Raw genomic sequence first — 14,009 nt, 5'->3', positions numbered from 1 at the left:
CTGTGTCATAAAAATGACACTTTATAGCTAAGCAGAGTTTATAGAGACATGAATCACAGTAGCAGTATCAGGTTGCATGTAATGCATAGAATGGAATTAAAGGACATATAATATCAATATAATCTTTGGGTTCCTGAGATACTGTGTATACTGTAACACCGGCACAGTAAATAACTCAGTTATTAACACACTCCCAACAAAAATAACATTCATAATCATAGGGACAATTCCTGGCTTGATGTAAAAATGATCCCAAAAGCTTGAGTGACTGGTGAGAATAATGCATGGGGCGATTACCAGGTTAGGGGTTGAACATGCAAAACTATGCAGACCATGTCCCTGAACCTGCCCTGTGCCCCCAATCACGAACGACTTCAAGAGCAGCCTCTCTGTGGCTCCTGGGAGAGCCAGGAACAAGCAGGACAAGTTCTACCTAATGTTGCCCCTGCTGGGTGCTGGTTCTCCAAAAGGCAACCCCCAGCAAGCCATTATCCCAGAAAGTCACAGGCCAAGATTACCCATGTAATAAAGAAGCAGCTGTATGAAGCTGGCACATAGGGAGAAATCTGAGATCCAGCTATTCAAAAGCATCAGACTAAAAAACCAAAAAACACAAAAAAAGAGAAACTAACCTTAGATGGTGCAAAACAACTGGTAGGTAGGGATGGGTCCTGGATCCAAACACACCTGAACTGTGAGGGAGCGCAGATCCAGATTGGATGGAGAGTTTGCCTCATCTCAGACTCATCTCCACTCCTGAGAAACAGAGGTGGGAAATCTGGAGTGAAAAGGTTTGTTTCCTTAATGATGGAAAAGAGGGGAAATAATTAGTGCTACTGAAACCTTTATTAGAAAAGGAGGCAGGATCCAAGAAGCTGGTCTTTTCCTTCCCCTTGCAACATTCCCGAAGCTGAGTTTGCATCTTGCATGGAGTTTCTGGCTTTCTCATTAAGACCTAGCTAGCTACATCTCAGCAGTTCCCCTCCAGGTGTCAGCCTTGCACTTCACATGCAATTTTCTTCCCTCAGCCAACACTGGAGGGAGGCGCCTGGCTCAATGCTCAGAGAAGTGCAGATCCTCCTCAAGCAGAGATCATCAGAGCCCTTAAAATATTACATAGATTCTGCAATCTGATTTCAAGAAAGAAACTGAAATAACACACACCCCCTTTGCCACGGCAGAAATGTCTCAATGCCATTGTGTAAAGGGAAAACCTAAATGGGCCCATTAGCCTTCTTCAGGCTACATCTGCCAAGAGAACAGAGCTGCCAGGCCAGAAACAATTTAGAAGCCAGGACTTTCACTTAAGTTTTCTTTATTTAGGATGTAATTGATGTGCCTGTTCTTCTTTCTTTGGCCTTATTTCCCAACCGCTAAAAGCCTCCACTCTCTTCCTCTGCACTTTTGTGCATAACTCTGGACTGCATTAGTAGTCTTCTCAGCTGGATTTCTCAACCAGTGCAGCTTCATTGGATGCTGGAATGGAGACAAGGCACATGCAGGCTCAGGTGTTTTTATCACTGCATTGAGGTCATATGTGTCACCTGCTCTGAGGTCAGGATTGAGGACTTTGCCAGAGCTCGACTGGCATGTCTGTTAGAGTGCAGGTCAGGATGTTGAGGCAACTGCCCATTAGCAATACCCTGAGTCATCCATTCCTCCTGTATTCCACCTTGATACAGTGTAAACTTCATCACTGTGATGAGGGCTTATCCTGTTTCCCACGAGATCACTCACAGGCCAAGATTTTTATAGCTGTTGGGAGGAAGCTTATACACCACCTAATCCAATGGGGCATTGGTCCATGACTGGAGCTCCCAAGCACTATGGTAATACAAATAAATAATAATAATACTTCAGGCTAAGGACTGGGTGTCAGGAGGCATGGGTCTCCGCTAGAGACTTCCTGTGTGACAGTGGGCAAATCACTTTGCCGCTCTGTGCCTCAGTTTCCCTATTGGTTGGCTTTAATGCTAACTGAACAGCGCCAGAGTGAGTAAATGCAATATAAACACAAGGGTGCTGAGAAGAGTCAGGAGGAGACAGGTGGAGCTCTTACACTTTTCATGAGTTTGCCTGAATAAGGAGTCCATCGCATCCTATGCAGCTGACTGCTTGCTCCCCTCAATCTAAATACTCATTGGTGTGTCTTACAGCTGGACCCCACTGTACAATGTGTGTTATGTGCCCTCTCTCTGGGGCTGATCCACTGTCTTGCTTTTCCATGCCTGCTTCTAGTTCTAAAGTGACCTATATTCCATACCAAATGGTGGCACCTCACTTTCGTTGTAGAACGTTATTCACAATGAGAAATAAAGACTCATGAAACAGAGGGTACAGAAGGGGGGTTATTCACACTAGGAGAAGGGAACCCACAGCATTTAAAGTCTCCAGCACTAATAATTTGTGTGTGTGTTCCTCATCTGGGATCTTTGTCACATATTGTGTCCCATACTTGGGCCTTGATAGATTGAGAGGTCTGAGAATAACTTCCTGCTACTCATCCCAGTTCCTGGATTTAGTTCTTTAGTCACAGAGGTCTCTGGTGAAGGTTCACACCCTGTTATCAGTTCATGGCGAGGGTTGCGGTACACAAGAAGGTCTCTGACTCCCAGCTCCAATGGACTGTGAAAGGCAGCAAGTTCCACCGGGAACTCCATGTCACCCTCCAACCAAGAATTCGACTCTGGGAACGGACAGGATGAGTCCCTGATGAACATAACCACAGTGATGGTTCTTCCCACACCCTGCTGCGGATGGCCCTGCAGTTCTGTGGAGGTGGCTTGTGAGCAATTCCAGCTGACCCTGCAAAACAAAATGGGATGAATGTGATCCATGTGCTCTCCTTGTAAGACGCCAGCATTTGACAGTCACTTGGCGCTCTCTCTCAAACAAGCGGGTGGAGATCTCAGAGCCTACATCCCGCTATGCTTTGCCTCCTGATTGCCAGCTCCTATGAGTAAGGCTAATGTACGAAGAGAGACACAGAGAGACAAACTTACCAGTTTAAATCCTCCAAATGTGCAACCTGCCTGCTGCTAGGACTGTAGGCCACAGGGAGTGGGAGATATTACATGATATCCAGCCCTGCTAAATGTTAATGCCACACCCACCCATTTGCTGGCATTTTGCCAGGGCACGGACCACTAGCTGCGGGGGAAACATTTCCCTAGCCCATTGCACAAAGAAGAGCAGGTAAACATTTTTGCCTAAGTGTTCTAGAACTGGCAGTTACTCCAGCAGGAGACTATAACAGAATTGTTTCAGTGCAGCTCTCTGCTCATTAAAACAAGAAAGTAATTTGCACTTGGGGACTTGCAGTGTCAACAGACACACCAGGAAATGTCTCTCACTCTGCTTTCATAGATCTCTCCTGTTCTCCAAGGCTTATGCACATCACATAAACAAAGATGGAGGTTGTGAGGTCCAACTTCAGGCAGCTGTGGAGATCAGGAGTTCCTGGGGCTCAGGTCGTCTCCTCTGGATCAGAAGGGACCCTGCATTTTGTGTTGATTTTCCAATTGTGGTGTTTTCTTCCCTGACTGAGCTCCCTGCCCAAAAGCCCTGCAGATTGTGGCAAGGTTCTGGACAGATGGATGGGTGTTGGAAGCACATCAGATCTATGGGTGGTTGAACCCACTCATACAAAGAAATGCAGTCACATCAGCCCTGCCCTCAGATAATTCCACTGGCTCCCTTGTTTGTTTCTCTGTGACACTAGACAGAAAAAGCAGGTGAGGTAATATCTTTTATCAGAACAAATTCTGTTGGTGAGAGAGAAGTTTTCAAGCTTACACAGAGCTCTTCTTCAGGCCTGGGAAAGGTACTCAGAATACCACAGCTAAATACAAGATGGAACAGATTGTTTCGCATAAGTAGTTAACACAAATATCAAGGGGATATTCGAGGTGAAGTGGCCAGTTAACCCTCTACCCAAAAGCTAACCTACCTCCCCAACAGGCGGTAGCTAGGTCGATGGAAGAATTCCTCCATCAATCTAGCACAGTCTACATCAGGGGTTAGGGACCGGTCTACACTACAAATGCTGCATTGGTGTAGTTGCACTGATGCGGTTGTGCCACTCTAGCATTTTGATGAAGATGCTTTAAGCCAATGGGAGAGAGCTCTCCTGCTGGTTTAGTTACTCCACCTCTGCGAGAGGCAGTAGCTGTGTGCTTGGCTACACTTATATTTTATAGCGCTCTAACTTGCTGGCTCAGGGGTGTGAAAAATCACCCCCCTGAGCGCAGCAAGTCAGAGTGCTTTAAAGCACTAGTGTAAACAGGCTCCAAGCACTGGGAGCCGTGCCCCCAGCGCTCGGAGTTAATCCCCCTGTGGAGGTGGATTTCCAGGAGCGCTGGGAGAGCTGTCTCCCGGCGCTCGCACGCAACCACACTTGCACTTCAAAGTGCTGCTATGAGAGCGCTCCCGCGACAGCACTTTGAAGATTCCAGTGTAGCCGTGCCCTGAGTCACCAGGAGAAGCTCTCCCACTAACATAACGCTGTCTGCACAGTTGGTTACGGTCAGTATAACTATGCTGCTCAGTGGTGTGGATTTTTCACGCCCCTGAAAGATGTAGCTATGCCTATATAAGTTTCCAGTATAGACCAGCCCTGAGATACCTAAAAATCAGGTCTGGTCTATACCAGGAAAACAACACCCATGAGCAACACAGTTAAACTGATTTAACCCCCAGGGTAGACAGCACTACAATTCTCCCATCAACCGAGCTACTGCCTCTCAGGAAGGTGAATCCCTCCCATCGGCAGGTAGTGTCTTCACTGAAGCACTACAGGGGCTTAATTTTAAGTGCAGACAAGCCCCCAGTGGCCATTGAAATTTTGTCCCTAACCAAGTACTGGAAGCTATCCCAAATGAGGGCATTGAGAGGGATGTAAATATAGGGGCAATGAGACAAATTTTGCTGTCAGGTATTTTGCATGTGTAGAGTTTGACCAACTGTATTTCAACTAGGGAAATTTCCTGTACCATTTATTCCCAGGAAGCAAAGTGTTGCTACACTGCTCTATCATTAATTTACAGAATAAGTGCCCCGAGCCAAACTGCACTGAATGACCCAGGTTATCCTACTTACTTCAGTGGTATTATCCCAGTGCTGATGAGAGATTGGGCTCCCCAGAACTTAAAATAAAAATTCAGGCAATAAAACACCCTTAATTGTATCTACTGTATAGTTTCATAGTAGCCCCCATCCTGGGGTATCTGAGGGCCTCCCTGATTAATTACATTAGCCTTGGGCTGGATTAGTGCCTTGCTATCCAAGCTAAAGAAGGGGCATCACAGAGCAGAACTGACCCCAGAACCAGGACTGTGCTGGATTGTGACTGTGAGCCAAAGCTCTGCCCCCCTTCCTGCCTGCCAGTTCCTTGGCCACCTGCCTGGGACGGGGAGTAGTAGCAGGGTTTGGCCATGTGGGTGATCTGTGCAGGGAACCTCAGCAGTGAGCCCCTATTGGGCTTCAGGGAACCTTGAGCTCTTCTCCTTTCTGTGGATATGGGAAGCTCTGCTAAGGGGAAGGTAAGAAAATGGATAACAAAAAAAATTGACCTTAATTTTTGGAATGTGTATTTTTCAACTTCAGCCAACAAGCTCTGATGATCTCATCTCCCCAAGGAATAGCACCTTCCTCTCAACGACATGGCTCCTGGGGCTCTAATCTCTGCACATAACAGCTCCAACAGCTTTAATCTATAAACAACAGAAATGAATAACTGAACTGCCTCCAGGCAGCTGCTTGTCCCCTTAACTGGTGACACTCAGCATGTGCTGTACTCAAGGCATGGGGCAAAGGAAGATTGTGCTGACATATACAAGAGCAGACATGGGCTTGGCAATTTCACTTGCGATGCAGGCTGCTTCCGAATGCAGTCCCAATGGCCCTACAGCAATGAATGCCCTATTATTACTCTTACAATTATTTATAATGGGCAGCAGCATAGTGACCCCGATGCTTCTAGAATGCCCCCTACAGGCTGCTCTGCAGAGACCAAAATATGGCTACCTTCCATAGAGCTAAAATGAGGTGGCAAGTTGACTCAGTGGCTATTTAGTGTGAGAGGATGACTAATGCAGGATTAAAAGAAGGTAAGTGGGGATGTGCGTTGAAGAGCGAAGTTTATGAAATATTTACAGACAACAGGCCTGCTTCTGATCCTAACTACAACATTCCACTGAATCCTCCTGCTTTATACTGGCCCAACTGAGATCAGAAACAGGCTGAAACGCTCCGTGTTTTTGAAGTACCCATAGCTAAATTCTTTAGCACAAGGTTATATTTAGATGCCCATAGATGTTCCTTTGCACCTGTGGGCACTCTTTATGAGGGTCAGTGGCTAATCATTATACTGAGTTTGCTGGTACCCCTGGGCACACTTAGCCTAGGGCAACAAATAGTTATTATATTGGATTATGTTCTGTGCCCGTGGGCACACTTAACTGAACACACATGATGGCTACTATGACTGCATTGCCTTTGTCTACACCCATGGGCATGCTGAACTGCTGGTGTGGAGGAGTCAGTGAATTAAATATCTGCATGCCCACCGGTGCACTTAGCAAATGCTACTGCTAATTGTATTACTTGAAACTTAATATAAGTTCAAAGCACAGCAAGGAAAGTGCAGCAAAAATCACAACTGTCACTGAGAATTAACAGATAGATTTGAAGTTGCTTAATTCTGAGCCTGTATGTTGCCAGAACTGAGGAACCAGCTTTGGGAAAAAGTCTTTATTGCAAATAATTGCCCTTTTCTGACTATTTTACAGTTGCAAGACTCTAAATCAGACAGTTCACTCACCACTCTCTCCAAGCTGCTTACCTGTGTGAAATCTCGTCCACGGTTGGTGCTTACTCTGCTCATTAGTGAAGTTACCACCAGATGCTTTGTTAGCAAGAGGTCACTTTGGCCAAATGCCACAGAAACCCCTTGAAATAGTCTGACTGCTAACCTATACATTTCACTTGACATGGTGCAGTCTGGTAATGCTGACAGCCTGGAATCACAGCTCAGTACTTACAGCATGTACAAACAACACTGATTGACTCATTGCCAGCTTGGAGCCATCAAAATAGGATTTAGGATGCATGTTGAGCATGGGTAGAAAATGTGGGAATCTCAGGATAATGGCTACCTGGAAGGCGAATTCAGTTCTTTAACCTAACTATACAAAACATGGTCCTTTCACATCAGTGTTAGGATATGCCAATTAACTGATGTGGTCAAGCCTAATGTTAAATCAACATAGATGGCTTGGGGTTTTTAGAGGTGTGAGCACCTATTGCTCCTATTGATTTCAGTGGGAGCCATGAGTGCTCAGAACCTCTGAAAAAATCAGGCCAAGAGACTGAATCCACTATTCCAAGGAACTGATCCCTCTAGAACGGAGATCTAGTGTTGGTTTAGCACCAGTCTGACTGCCATTAGAAACAGAATCACCCTCTCCCCGCAAGTGAGGCTGGCTTGGGTGGAATAGTGTAAGGAACCCTTGATTTTAGCAAGGCATTTGACACAGTCCAACATGACATTCTTATAAGCAAACTAGGGAAATGTATGGTCTAGGTTATTGTAAGGCAAGTGCACAACTGGTTGAAGACCATACTCAAAGAGCAGTTATGAATTTTTCACTGTCAAACTAGGAAGGTCTATCTAGTGGGTCCTGCAAGTGTCAGTCCTGGGTCAGGTACTTTTCAGTATTTTCACTAATGACTTGGATAATGGAGTGGACAGTATGCTTATCACCTTTGCAGGTGACATCAACCTGGGAGGGGTTGCAAGCACTTTGGAGGCCAGGATTAGAATTCAAAATGATCTTAATAAATTGGAGAACTGGTCTGAATTCAACAAGATAAAATTCAAAAAAGACAAGTGCAAAGCACTTCACTTAGGAAGGAAAATGCACAACTACAAAATGGGGAATAACTGGCTAGGTGGTAGTACTGCCGAAAAGGGTTTGGGATCACAAATTGAATGAGAGTCAACAATGCAATGCAGCACTGGGGGGCTCTCTGGAAGCAGCGACATCCCCCCCGCTCAGCTCCTAGGCAGAGGCATGACAAGGCAGCTCTGTGTGCTGCCTCCGCCCAGAGCACTTGCTTCACAGCTCCCATTGGCTAGGAACCGCGGCCAATGGGAGCTGCAGGGGCGGTGCCTGCAGGCAGAGGGAGTGCACAGAGCTGCCTGGCCATGCCTCCACCTACAAGCTGAGCAAGGGCGATGTTGCCGCTTCCGGGGAGCCTTACACTTCCGGAGAGCCCTCCAGGTAAGTGTCACCCAGAGCCCGCCTCACCCTGTCCCATGCCCTCAACCCCCTGCCTCCTCCCACACCCAAACTCTGCTGCTGCTGGCGGGGAGGTGCAGAGCCAGGTAGGGAGCCTGTCGGCCATGCCGCCTGCCCCCCCCAGCACCAGCGGGGGTCACAGGCCGTGCACTGCCCTCCCCCAGCACCCGCAGGGCCCCCGGGCAGCCCCACAACCCCCGCAAGTTTTAGTCATGCATATTTTTAGTAAAAATCATGGACAGGTCACGGGCCGCGACTTTTTGTTTACTGCCCATGATCTGTCCGTGATTTTTACTAAAAATACCCGTGACTAAAACATAGCCTTAGTCATAATTTATGAATACTCTACATTGGTCTGGGTAGTGGGGTATTTTCTGTATGATTCTATTGGTTTAACTCAACAGGAGGCTGTCTGGAAAAACATGCCAGAAGGAAAAGAATGGCTCAAGATAGCCACCTCTCAGCAAACACTGAAGAGCTGTTATGGGACAATGCCAGAACTGTTAGCTTTGATGATTTTGCCTTCTCTCCAGCCTACCTACCCAAATGGTTCTGACCAGGACAGGATAAGACTCACGAACACAGGAGAATAAAATAACTCTGTCAGAATTAAAGGGGACCCTCTCTAAAAAGAGAGGGTGTAGTTGTCCAAGAAGAACCAGATTGAGGCTCAGGACCACATAGGCCTGAGGAAGATAGGCCTGTCTAGAAAACCATCAGGAAATGGTAAAACAGTGTAGATTGTTTGTTGTTTTAAAATCCTTTTTTTTTCCTGGAAGCTTTGTTCCACTTGCTAAAATGCATTACATTAGTTTAGGAAGGCTGCCTGGTTGCTGGATACCACCAGTCACAGACTCCAAAAGGGAAGAACCACAAGTTCCCCAACTCTGTTGGACCTGTAGGGTAAGCACAGTGGGTACACAGGATACTCTAGCCCAGGAACGGGTCCAGTCTAAGAGTGGGTGAATTGCAAAAATCCACCTCAGCATAGGTAAAGGCCTTACATGGGAGGGAGTCCACTCTGAGGGAGACCGGAGGAGGGACAGAGGTGCAGCCTGTCCTATAATCTGACCATACACATCCAGTAGCCTAAATATCAAATCCTTTCTATGTTCACTCCTAGTGAGTCCCGTCTCTTCTCTACAAGGGTCACTACAAACACCCTTTGCCACAAAGAGAAATTCATGAAGCAGAACCTCACAAACAACCCTTTGTAGAAAAGACCACAACATCTGAAGGGGATGTACTCCACCAGCAGCTACAGTTCTAGCCTCTCCCTACCACTTTGCCCACAACATAGCAGTAACAAAAAAGGGGAATGAGGAAGACAGGTGCATGGGAATTCAGTTCTCAAATGAGATTCCTTCTTACTCAGTAATAGAATAGGTTTCAGAGTAACAGCCGTGTTAGTCTGTATTCGTAAAAAGAAAAGGAGTACTTGTGGCACCTTAGAGACTAACCAGTTTATTTGAGCATGAGCTTTCGTGAGCTACAGCTCACTTCATCGGATGCATAGCATATCGTGGAAACATATCTGCAGTTTCCACGATATGCTATGCATCCGATGAAGTGAGCTGTAGCTCACGAAAGCTCATGCTCAAATAAACTGGTTAGTCTCTAAGGTGCCACAAGTACTCCTTTTCTTTTTAGTAATAGAATAGTTTACCTCCCAACCTTGGCAAAGCTCTGGGGAATCACATGCTGTTGGTTCCATGAAGAACTCACCTGCACATTAACCTGTCCAGATTTCAATCAGTTTGGTTTAGCCAATTCTTTTTAAAATTAAGAGGGAAGGCCATGGTAAAAACACAGATAGAGAACAGACTAGAGGAACCTTCCTCACAAGATACAGAAGGAGGCCATATGAGTGACAAAGTGCCTGAAGTTCAAAACCAGTGCTGCTAACGTTACAGTACAACCTTACAGAAGGTGCTCCCCAGTTAAATGCCTACATACAGCAGCACTACATGTATCTCAAAGCCTAAAAGAAATAGATCTTGCTCAGGGTAAAACAATGGGAGTTCTTGCTTGGGATCTGACTGCATGACTAGGCTATTAGATGTACTAGGCTTTGGATAAGACATGAAACTAAGGTGATACTGAAGATCCCACAGCATTTTATCTAAAGAAAGACGACACATTTCCTTTCTCATACACATTAGATACTGTTTCATATCTGTCTGCAAGTCATTGCTGAGAAAACAGGGGTTGCCCAGTTTGCCTATGCAGTCACCACAATACCAGTAACTACTGCATTCACTTTGGGAATGAAAGGTGCTATAAGGAAACCAATTTTTATTCTATGAATGCAGCTTTGTGCAGCACATTTATCAACCCCAGACTCAAATCCGTCAAATGTTGTGTAAGAATTATGATGGTTTAAGCAGATTGTCAGTCTAACATGTGGGATCTTTCTTTCTCTGGGCTGCAATGAGATGACATATGGAAACATGCATTTAGACAGGGTCCATGTGAGTAGCTTTGGCTCTCTAGAAAGACTCAGACCAAACTCTGAGCTCCTGTTTCATTGCATAAAGTACAACCTGTCATTAAGCAGGAAACTGACATAACACTTGTCACATACACTGACGCTTTGTCTAATAGTTTTGCACAGTTATCTCACATTTCATTCATCCAAAAAAACAATCTCCAGAAACTTTTTGAGCACTCAGCAAAGGAGCCTGTTACGTTCTGAAAGCTGCATAACTTGTTCACTTCATTGCATTCACAGCAAAAGGCCTCATTAGCCTTGTCTCCTTTGGTGCATTTAACTTGCCTTTCCCTCCCCTTCACATGCTTTGAGGTCCTGCCAACATTGTCAGAGACAATGCGCAGGGAAAAAACATTTATTCAATTAAATTACAAAATGAAGGATTAGCTTGCATGAGCAGGGTGAATGCAGCAAGGCTGTCTAAGCACAAGGGTAGATTGGGGTGTGGTGGTAACAGCCTAAGCAGAAGAGCATTGAATGAGAGAGATGTATTGTAACCAAATGAATGGCTGGGGAAGACCATCTTTTGGTCGCAATAAGAATAAAACCCTGCAGATCTCTAGCACCTTTCTTGGTCAAAGAACTTTACAAATATTAATGAATTAAGGCTAAAAAAATACCTCTTAGTGTTATGTATTATTATCCCCATTTTACAGGCAGGCACAGCATTGGGAAGTTAAAGAATTTGACTAAGGTCATAAAGCAAGTCTGTAGCAGAGATAGGAACAGACCTCAGGAGTCCCAGCTACAAGTCCCCTGCTCTAGCACTAGCCAACATCCCACAAGGATTAAAGGGACAATATTGATTTCCCACACTCTGATTAACAAACTCCAGGTTTGTCCCCTTAGGAGCATCACAGGAGCTTAGTTAAGCCCTGAATGGAAAGTTCTGCATGACTGAAGATCTCAGTTAGCTGGACTTCAGATTGTCCCCTTACACTTTCAGAGAATTGGGTTTTACCTGTAATCAACTTTAACTCTGTAATAATACCAAGAGAAGTGTTTTCATTATTTTAAATATAATCAGCATAGGGGAAATATAACAGTACTGAGCAAATACAAAAGAAAACATGTTAAGGCACGGAAATCCACAGTTAAGGCATCCTTAATTCAGTCATCACATCCCCATGAAATAACCCTGCAGTTACGACTGATGTATTTCAGTGTTTGTGGCTCTCATCCTCAATGGTATTTAGGCACCTAAATCCTATTGAAATCAATGGGAGTTAGGCTCCTAAATACCACTGAGCATCTGGGCTTGCAATCCAAGATTGAAGTAAACCGATTTTTTGTCATTACAGGGAAGAGTCACATTTGTTTGAGTGTCTTACCTCAGATTTAGTATGAAAAAAAAAGTGTCTTTAGAAGTCAGTTTAATTTAATCTGGGACTACAAATATTAGTGTGAATTGCATCACTATAGGTAGGGCCCTTCATTTTCAGTTTTTATTTTATTTAATTTTTCCTGGGAATTTATCAGTGTTTATTACCACAGCAACAAAAACAGGTGAAAATCAGTCCAAAAACTATTATTTTTTCTGGGTAAAATAGAGGTTTATTTTGGTAGATGGAAAGACGGGGGGAAAGTATTCAGTTGATTAGTGCTTTGAATTCCGTTCATCAGTGTGGTTTGCTGCAGAACCAAAACAGAAATCAAAACACGCCACCTTTGAGTTTAAGAAAACAATATATCTCTAATCAAATAAAACTTTTTATCTGAATAAACAATTTACTGTTGTAGACTTAGAACTATTAGCCTATATTTACATTTAATAATTGGGCCACACCGTTTGTAGCGCATACACGCAACTTCATCCTTTTCTCCTGTTTTTGTTTTTTCTTTCAACTTTTGAATACTTCCTAGTGTTCTGAAACATTCTGATACAGATTTTTGTTTTCTTCCCATTTTAGTGTGTCAGATCTTTAAACCGTTATCTAACAGCTTGAATGCGTACATGAGATTCATGAGTACGTTCAGATGCGCACACACTTCAGAGCTTGCATGTGTGCCTGCATCTTCTAGACTAATACATAGCCTTACTTCAACAGGCAGCTTTGCATATACACACAGACTAACGTATTATCATAATATGTATATCTCATGCAAGTTATTGTATTTTCCTAATAAAACAAGTTATTTTTATGTTTGAATGATAAAAAAGTAGGGTGAAAATCAGAAAAACCTGAATAATATTTTTTGTAAAACGTGGGAATATTTTGGTAAAAATTGGTTTAAACTGAAAACGAAGGGGCTTAACTATAGGGAACAGTTAAAGTGGTTTGGGTGCCTTAAATGTGCTTTTCCATATTAACTCTGAATTTCATGTGTTGTAATGCTTGTTTTGTTACACCATCTCTAATGTTTTTACCCTTACATTTCTCAGTCTCAACTTCATGTTAAGAGGGTTTGTTGGGTTGTTTGTTTTTTTTTTGGTCTGAGAATGTATGCGCACATATGTACAGAAATACTTACCTCATTTTTAAAAAATGAAACATTTTTATGTGCCCAAGGAACAAAAAAATAGCTGGCCTTCGCACTTCACTCCACAGCAATGTAAAATAATATGGGAGTTTGAGCTTTCGATCAGTACTTGAAACAAGTTTCACACACGTACAGCCAAACCCCCCTTAAATTATCAGTGGCACCATTTTCCGTGCCATGCGAGAGGCTGCACAAACCATGCACGATGCCATCCAGAGCTCACTGGGCTTTTCGGTGCAAGGAGGAGACACTGCATTGAGCAGCAGGCAAACAATGCAAAACACCAGCTGCTGCCCCCCTGCTCCCCAACTCCCTTAACCTTAAAGGTCCTTTTGTCTTTAAGGGCAAAAACCCAAGGGAATTAAATGCAAGAAAGCTGCGTTAACATTACAGAGGAAGGCTCCAGGCCTACTGCTGGTGGGGGTCAGTGCTAAGGCTTCCCATAAGCTTCGCCTGCCTTAAAGGGGAGTAACGCCCCGACCAAGGCTAGGCCCTCCCTCACACGCCCTCCCGCCAATTTCCCATCTCTCCGCCCTCCCCGCCTTACGCATGCGCGTTGCCGGCGAAACGGATCGTACCATTACTCTGCAGTATGTGGGGGGGATCCCAGATTTGCTACCGTCCCTGCCCGGAGGCACGGTTCCGCACATCCCGAGCGAAGGACACGAAGGCCTATATGAACTCTGCTCTACGCGGTTCCAAACAGGCCAAGTTCCCGGCATTGGCTGTTTCCAGTC

General features: G+C 44.7%; 1 long non-coding RNA gene across 1 annotated transcript; it reads right to left on the bottom strand.

Moving 5' to 3' along the window:
- Positions 1–632: 632 nt before the first annotated feature.
- LOC122463254 lies at positions 633–13,984 on the bottom strand. The gene is made up of 3 exons (XR_006286438.1): positions 13,851–13,984; positions 844–2,805; positions 633–756 (listed from the first exon to the last, which is right to left on the bottom strand). It is a non-coding gene; the product is annotated as an uncharacterized LOC122463254 (long non-coding RNA).
- Positions 13,985–14,009: the final 25 nt, after the last annotated feature.

This window comes from Chelonia mydas, chromosome 18 (genome assembly GCF_015237465.2).
Source record: "Chelonia mydas isolate rCheMyd1 chromosome 18, rCheMyd1.pri.v2, whole genome shotgun sequence".
NCBI lineage: Eukaryota > Metazoa > Chordata > Testudines > Cheloniidae > Chelonia > Chelonia mydas.
Note: the sequence above shows the minus strand (reverse complement) of the source record. Positions and strands in the feature narration are given on the sequence as shown.